This window comes from Triturus cristatus, chromosome 3_2, assembly GCF_964204655.1.
Source record: "Triturus cristatus chromosome 3_2, aTriCri1.1, whole genome shotgun sequence".
NCBI classification, from domain to species: domain Eukaryota; kingdom Metazoa; phylum Chordata; class Amphibia; order Caudata; family Salamandridae; genus Triturus; species Triturus cristatus.
The window spans coordinates 555,266,218-555,275,059 of record NC_140584.1 but is presented as its reverse complement, the minus strand read 5'-3'; positions in this window follow the sequence as shown (position 1 = coordinate 555,275,059).

Sequence of the window (8,842 nt, the reverse complement as noted above, 5' to 3'; positions counted from 1 at the left end):
TCCCTCTCTGGTTCTCCTTTATGCCAATCTACCGAAATTTTACACTAGGTCCAAAAATCTCCAGGAACCACAATGACAAACACAGTATTCAAATCTATCCACAAGACTTTTGAGATTTACACACATCTTTCAATCTGTCTATACTATTCCACTGGATTGTCTCTAAATTTCAGAGAATCATTTGTAAATGACAAAATATCAGTTGTAATCCATGGCACATGCAGGTACCCTCCACCAAGCACCTCCCTCACAGGAAGCATCTGTACTTCACCTAATCCTTTATCAATCATGACTGGAAGTTTCTCTATTCTAACTTTCTGTACTTCCTTCTTTTTGCCCATCTACCTTCCCATCTATCTCTGTAATGCCATTTCTTTATCTTTGTTCTCAGTTCTTCAATCTGCAGTTTCATTCCGGCTGGCTTCATATTTGAAATATCTTTGTCACTTAAGTCTAATCTATATGTTCTCTGTGGAACCTTTGATTTCATATTTCTGAGCCAATTTAACTTACTTTTCATGTGTCTATCTTGCTTGTCTGGTAATGTCTTTGCATAGGAACAATAGTTCTTCTAATTGAGATGCACTTATAGTTCCCAATATAATTTCTTCTTGCTACACTTTCAGTGTGGGTACATCTAGTATTTTTGTCTTTCCTGAGGCTGGAGCTTTGTCGAAACTCTGATTATTATTAATAGGGGTTCTCAACCCTTCAACAATATCACCTAAATCTTGTGGAGTAATTCAAGATGTTTCTCTTGAGATGTTTGAATTCAAATCTCCATTAGTCAAATCTCTACTCATTCCAGGTTACATGACTATTGTGGATGTATCAGGGACTGAAAGTTCTAAGGGCTCAGTCATCTCATTAGCATGATAGCTTATGTCAGGAAATGCACCTGTTCTGGGGACATAAAAAGGTGGCAATCCCTGAACCATTCTGTTTCTCAGATCAAATTGTGTGTGGTTTAAATTAGGAATTGTACTTTTAGTACCAGCAGTATTTTTTCACATCGGACCCATTGGTGTTTGAAGCAAAGATCCTGTTATCAGATGTAAAGGATCGCTATTTACAGCATTAATTCCTGTACGCACAGTCAATGTGTGTGCAGTATTTACCTGCAACCCAGTTTTATAAAGAGGTGCTACAGGTCCAATAGTAACTGGAACAGCCTGGAGCATTCAATTAATATGGGTTCAATGAAACTGGAACTTCTGTTCTCCCTCCTCTTACAGGAGAACCAGTGCAGTCAATTTTGGAATTTCAGGCATAACAGGGGCATTTGGAATCTCAGCTGTATTTTTATCTACTGTACTCTCGCTCTGAGTTTCATTGTATGGTGGTGGACATCTCAACAATAAGTCATTTAACAAATTGTCATCCTTGTCATCCTCATCTTCTTCTACTTCAGCATCATTCTTTTCTGTCTCAATATTTGTTTATTTTCTCTTTCTACTTTCCCTGAACTTCTCCCTCAACAGGTATCAAAGGATACAATCTTGTTCCATGAACAACATCTGCTCTCCATGCTTTCTGCTGTGCATCCCACCTTTCTGCATAGTAAGTTAGAGTTCTCCTATGCCTTTCCTGATATCTTTCTTTCTTTTTCTGATGAGCTAGGGATTCCTAAGTATTTATTACGTCAATCTGTGTTGCTGTAGGAAGTGGTCACAACTTGTATTATTTCCTCCTAAAGTTCTCAATGACTCTCATATTACATGTCCCATAATGAGGAAACCTAAGGCTCTTGTCATTCTCTGTAATTTCATGCAAATATTCAAGCCACAGACATGGGTGTAATCCATTATTCAACAGTACAATGTGTGAGAAGTTGGCCTGATGTATGATGTCACTAGTTCTAGTGTACACCTTATATCAGTCCAAACAACCCTTATGGTGATTGGTTGTAAAGTCAACCTTATAGACCAGCTATCCTAGTGGTAGCATGGACAAGAGCAGTCTTAGGCTAAACTCTGAATGACATGTGAAGCCAGCTGTGATACCATATATAATCCCTTGAATACCAAATGAAAGGAAACCACAACAGATATATATATATAAAATAAAGTGTATTTATTCTAGACAAACCCTCAGCACTCTTTATGAGATTAGAGGTAAGTACAACACAGTCTTATTTAAGCATACATTAAGTCACACAGGTAAGTAATACAGTTAGGCCCTAGGGGCCACGCAAACCATATACTAAAGAAGTGGTATAAGGACCACTGTCACGGAAATAGGATAGGCCTAGGCCTAGGGAATCGCTGGGGCTACACTACACTAGCAACAGGTAGGAAGTGGGAGGCCCACGGGATTCAGGTGCAGAGTGGAAACACTCACGCGTAATGCGTAAAAGTCGATAGAATTACTAGCAGTTAGAAATTAACAGTTTAAGGACACTTCTGAAGCAGCTAGAGAGTTGAGACTCGGAAACTAGACCCTAGGATAGTCACTACCCTTGTGAGCACCGAAGTACCCAAGTTACCTAGCCCACGGGCTGCGGGTGCATAGGTGTGAACTTGCGTCGGGTTTCGTCGTGGACTTCTATGGATGCCTGAAGGAAAGTTGCTGACAGGCAGTCAGTGAAGAGTGTCCGGTGGATCCCAAGGCTGGGATCAATAAGAGAGGAGACCTGCAAGCAGAAGGGACAGAGTCAAGGTCACTAGCCAGTGACCACGTGGAACCAGGAAGGAACCAGGCGATGTCGTGAAGATTGCAGGTGAAGGTGAAGCTTGTCGCTGCAGCCACGGGGACCAGGAAATGTCGAGGACGACCAGGACCAGGAGGCGAGCTGTCCCAAAAAGGCTCTTGCTGTCGGCGGCGTCGAAGTTGAACTAGGGCTCACCAAGCCTTGGCAAGCGGAACCCACGAAGGACAGAGGACTTGCTTCTGGTGCAGACCAGGAAGGTCTGGGGTGCTTCTCTTTTGCAAGGAAGCGGGAGCCAGTCTGGAGGAGCCAAACCGGCAGTGAAGATTTCTGGATGCGTCGTCACAGAGGCCACTAGCCAACGGGCAAGCAACCGGACAGACGCGGCAAGCAGGAAAATGCAGAAGGGTCCCACGCAGGACTCGTGGAGTGTGGGGGGCTGATCTTTGGTGCAGATGGTGCTTGGGGTTGGGGCTTCTCAATCCCCGGTGCACAACTTCGAGGGTGCCTCAGAAGCTGCGCTGGAAGATACTCGCTACTTTTCCCAGGTAGCCGGTCCCACGTCTCTCGTCGCCTCCACGGATCTCAGCTCGGCTGTGGATGTGGATCTGGGTCGGAGAAGTCTGGAAGTCAAGGCTCTGGTCGGGCTCTGCAGTCGGTCCCTGTAGAACTTCAGCAAAGCAAAGGGTAGTCTCTTGATGGTGCCTGTTTGCACAGGGTAGCCACTCCTTGGCCACAAGGGAGATTCTTCAGTCTTCTTCTTTCGTCGAATGTCGAAGGTCCAGAGTTTCTGTTCAAGTTGCAGGTTCAGGATAATCTAATCTCCTGGGGCCCAGCTACCACTCTTATCCAAATCTGGGGGGCTGGGTTACCTGCTAGGTCACGCCTTCTGGGTGGGACCTGGGAGGGGGGTGGTTACACCCCCTTCCCTTTGTCCAGTTTCGCACCAGGACTGGGGCTGGAGTGCCCCAGCACCGGTTTGAACTGGACTATGCACGGGACACCTTGTGTGCCCCAGGCATGTCTCATTCTTTTCATCCCTCCCTGCCCCAATACACTAAGGCCTGTCTGGGCTGGTGCTCGCACCTCCCAAGGCAGGAAACCTATTGTCCAAGCCTCCCTTGCCGGGATCACTCCCAGCAGCAGGAGGTCAGACTCGTGTCTGTGGCAGCAGCATCCATTATGTGATGCTGGGGCTCTGGTTAACTTTAACCGGGTAAGTAGGTTACAACATGTCTTCTCCCTCTAGAAGGGAGGGATAATATCCTCATCCCCAGAAAGGGGATGGGGGTATTATTCCAAAGTGTTAGACACCTTACACGACATGTTTTGATAATGCCAAACCATAGTTACCATAACCGTTTAAGATTATAAGGCACTCTAAGAGTATATGGTAGGCTATATCATAGAACAGCTATAAGGACATGGTTCCGAAAGCTGCAGACAGGCTCAGCTCATGCTAGAGCACCATCTCGCATGTTACCAAGCACTCTGCCTCCAGGATTGTTAAGGCCTGCCATAGGAGTGGCTGATAGGTACACATGTGTCTATATGTAAGTTAGGTATAGGTATACTACACCTAAGCAAGGGGTGATTACACGACATTGCCCCAGCTGAGTGATCAGCCAGTTGTGTCATAATGGAAGGCCAGGCCAGGGGTGGCATAATACATGCTGCAGCCCCTGGTAGGCCTAGGGTACACCTATGCCCTGGGTACCTAAGGTACACTGTACAGGGGCCAATAAGATGACCCTATCCAAATGAGTTATGCACCTAGAGTACATAGTATCAATTTAGAGAGAGAACAGCAGGGCTGTAGGTCTGATTAGCAGACCCACAGCCACATCTAAGTCGAAAACCAGTAAAGCAAAAGCAAAAAGTGGGGGTGAACATAGAAAGCAGACCCTACTCTCCTACACAATGTATCCTGGCGTACCCTCAGGTGGTGTATCTTCTCCTATTCTAGCAGATATAGTCACATCTTTTTTATCAGTTTTTGCAAAGCTTTAAAAAACGTCATCTTGTTCAAACTCGTACTTCACAAATGAACTTCGGTAAAATCAGGAAATGAAATTCTCTCACAATTCTCTTTTTCGGCAACCACAACCAATAACAGCGCGACTTCTTTGAGGTTGTCAACCAATCTCAGCCCAGCTTTACACCAACTGACCAATCTCAATGTGACACAATGGGATGCCAGACTCGCACCTTGCATCAGCTCACCCTCCTTTACAATTTTCTTCGCCACATTTTCTAAGCAAATGAAAAAGACAATATGCAAGCTTTTCAACATAAAACTATCTGCTCCACTAAAGGAAGAATGTTTCTCACTAAAAAAGGTAGTACAACATTTCTTATTTCTATACCTATTCCTCATTCACTTCTAATGACCCCGGCCAGTGGGATTTCACCCTTAATCGATACAGTTATTCCCCTGTGCACCTGAGATCAACTATACCAATCGATTATCACTAACATACAAAAGGAAGTCCCTTTCCATAAGATGTTGTTGATGATGTCTCACTACAAACACCACAACACAGCAGGAAACGTACTTAGTGTCGTCTACACTAAGACCACCACGTTTACAACTTCAACTTCTTTGCATTAAGTGCCACAATCTTACATGGACTTTAACCATTATATGGACTTTAACCACTTTGTCACTTCACTCAATCAACACATAGCCATCTTAAACAGCACAATCTTAACCCAAAGCAATTGCAATGCGCAAACCCTATTCATACTCGCACTCTCCGTTTGCAGAAAGATAAGTACGATTGATTAACCCATGAATGACTGTGTGTAATGTACAAAGGCAATTTTTTGATGTGTTGATTTTGCTCTTTACCCTTTGCAAGAGTAATAAGTAGGCCACACCCTACTGCTATTACATGTTTTGTTAGTGAGGCAAAATATGGATTTTGTAACTTTAGGAAGCGGATCTGTACTTACATAGCCAATTTTGGAAATAAATGATTATTGGGCTGTACTCTTTCTAGAGCCCACTTAACCGAACGTATTGTGGTTCTACATGAACAGTTTGAAGGCTATTGGCTGCACAGCCAGTGTACAGAAAGGTTTCCAATATTGCAGAAGTTTATCTGTGAAATTAATTGTGAGAGGCAAGCTGCTTCATGCAGTGCTCATTTTATAGAAAAGTCACGGCCACCCATTCGATGACAAGGGAAAGGAACAGAGAGTATGAAATGGCATGTAAGGAGCAAATGTGTTGCTCAGATAGTGGGGGCAGTGCAGCTGATAACTGTATGAAACGGAGAAACAAAGTTAAATGTAATCCTTTTTTCCACAACAAGCCAGTACAATTTTTCAAGATGAGGTTAGTTGTAGAATGACAGATGAGATGTTGGAGAAGACACTGAGCACAGTTTTGGAAAATTCACAAACATGTACTCAAGTACTTAGGGAGAGTGATGTAAAAAAGCATTGCAACAGTCAATCCTCAAAATAATGGGGGATCCTATTACCAGTTGCTTTCCATCCAGATGCAGTAAGGGGGAGACTTTAAGTGTTTTGAGAATTAGAAAACATGCTAAAATAACATTGTAAATTTAGTGTAGAAATGATGGGGGTCCCAACTGGTGGAGCCTAAATATGAGTATGTGATGGTCAACATTGTTTTAAAAAAAAAAATGTTATTGTTTTATTTGTACATATTATGATACACAGCCGACAAACATTTAGCACATAGAAAGTCACCTTGCAATGCACACCTATCCAGTGTTTACACAATCCTTTCAAGTCTGAGCACGTCAATATACACACCCTTGAGAGCATGGCAGTGATTCCCCACTGAGCATCTCATCGCTCCTCCCCCACTGATATCTGATCATTAGTATTTCTTTCCTCCTGAAATCTGTGTGGGCTCGCAGACCCACCCGATCATCCAATGTTCAACATTGTTAAAGGTATCTAGATCTAGGAGCATTAGTACCCAATCAACTCCACCATCTAGAGCCAATTGAATGCCATGCAACAGCTCCTACAGTCCGGATTTTTCATTGCTGTCTTGTACTTCTAGTAGTATTATCCAATTATGAATGGAGGACTAAAAGTATCAGAGTTCTTGAAAAATCTTGACTGGATGAGCTACTCAAGCATGGCCCTAGGGAAGGTTAGAGCTCTTTACGACACTGTGCCCAACCTAAGCACTGGATCCCATTGTGGGAAATGGCATTCTGGGTTCATGGACAGCTCGTTAATGTACGGCTGTTGTTTTCCCTGTTAACTTTTTTATAAAAGTTGCAAAGGTTTCTCAAAGCTGGGGAACAGTATTGACTTTTTAGGCACCAGAGAAAAGTTCAATTTTAGGACAGTATGGCATGATACCTTTTACTTCACCTTACCTCCATCTTGTCCTTGGGACTCAACGTGCTTGTCCATTGAACCACCCAACACCAACAAAACAGCATTTATACAACAGACTGTGGAGGAATATTTCCATCAAAAGCAAGTCTTCTGCACTTAAGCCTCTTAGGCGAAGGACAAAGAAAACCAAATACTGACACAGACAAGAGCGTTACACTATTAACAAAAAGCACAGCGTAAATGCTAACGATAACAAATACATTTCCTACCCTACCCCTGCCTTCTTGCAAGTTAGGATAATATAGACTCCTCTGGTGGCACTACTGCAATTATTCATTCAAGCAGTGAACACTAGGGGTGGGCAGAAAACTACGCTCCGTCAGCGTAGCAGATAAAGCCAGCCACTCCTGCACACCGGCCCGGTCCCTGCTTCTGATAGCAGCCAGGCCGGAGAGAGCCTCCCTGGGCCCCGGTGGACCCCTGTCTCCAGCACCTAGACCCTCGGCTGTCTTGCAGGACGGGGGTGGCTCACGCACCCCGGGGCCCGCCGGACGGTGCAAGAGCCCCGGGCCCGGTCCCAGCTTCAGAACCCTAGCCAGGCCGGGGAGAAACTCCCTGGGCCCCGGTGGACACCCTTCCCCAGCGCATGGACCCTCGGCTGGCTTGCAGGACGGGGGGCTCCCGCTCCCTGGGACACTGGGACGGAGCACAAGCCCCGGACCCGGGCCCAGCTTCCGAACCCCAGCCAGGCCAGGGAGAGCCTCCCCGGGCCCTGGTGGACACCCTGTCCCCAGCGCCCGGACCCTCGGCTGGCTTGCGGGACAGGGGGCTCCCGCACCCCGGGAACGGAGCTCCAGCACCGGGCCCGGGACCAGCTTCCGGACCCCCAGCCAGGCCGGGGAGAGCCTCCCCGGGCCCCGGTGCACACCCGTCCCCAGCGCCCGGACCCTCGGCTGGCTTGCGGGACAGGGGGCTCCCGTACCCCAGGATGGAGCTCCAGCACCGGGCCCAGCTTCCGGACCCCCAGCCAGGCCGGGGAGAGCCTCCCCGGGCCCCGGTGGACACCCGGTCCCAGCGCCCAGACCCTCGGCTGGCTTGCGGGACAGGGGGCTCCCGCACCCCGGGAACGGAGCTCCAGCACCGGGCCCAGCTCCCGGACCTCCAGCCAGGCCCAGGGAGAGACTCCCAGGGACCCGGGGGACACCCTGTCCCCAGCGCCCTGACCCTCGGCTGGCTTGCGGGACAGGGGGCTCCCGCACCCCGGGAACGGAGCCGCACCCTGGGACGGAGCTCCAGCACCGGGCCCAGCTTCCGAACCCCCAGCCAGGCCGGGGAGAGCCTCCCCGGGCCCCGGTGGACCCTCTCTTCCCTAGCGCCCGTACCCTCAGCTGGTTCGCAGGACGGGGGGGCTCCCGGGCTCTGGGACGGAGCCGCACCCTGGGACGGAGCTCCAACCCCGGGCCCAGCTTCCGGACCTCCAGCCAGGCCAGGGACAGCCTCCCCGGGCCCCCGGTGGACCCCCTGTCCCCAGCGACCGGACCCTCGGCTGGCTTGCGGGACAGGGGGCTCCCGCACCCCGGGAACGGAGCTCCAGCACCGGGCCCAGCTCCCGGACCTCCAGCCAGGCCCGGGGAAAGACTCCCAGGGACCCGGTGGACACCCTGTCCCCAGCGCCCGGACCCTCGGCTGGCTTGCGGGACAGGGGGCTCCCGCACCCCGGGAACGGAGCCGCACCCTGGGACGGAGCTCCAGCACCGGGCCCAGCTTCCGAACCCCCAGCCAGGCCGGGGAGAGCCTCCCCGGGCCCCGGTGGACCCTCTCTTCCCTAGCGCCCGTACCCTCAGCTGGCTCGCAGGACGGGGGGGC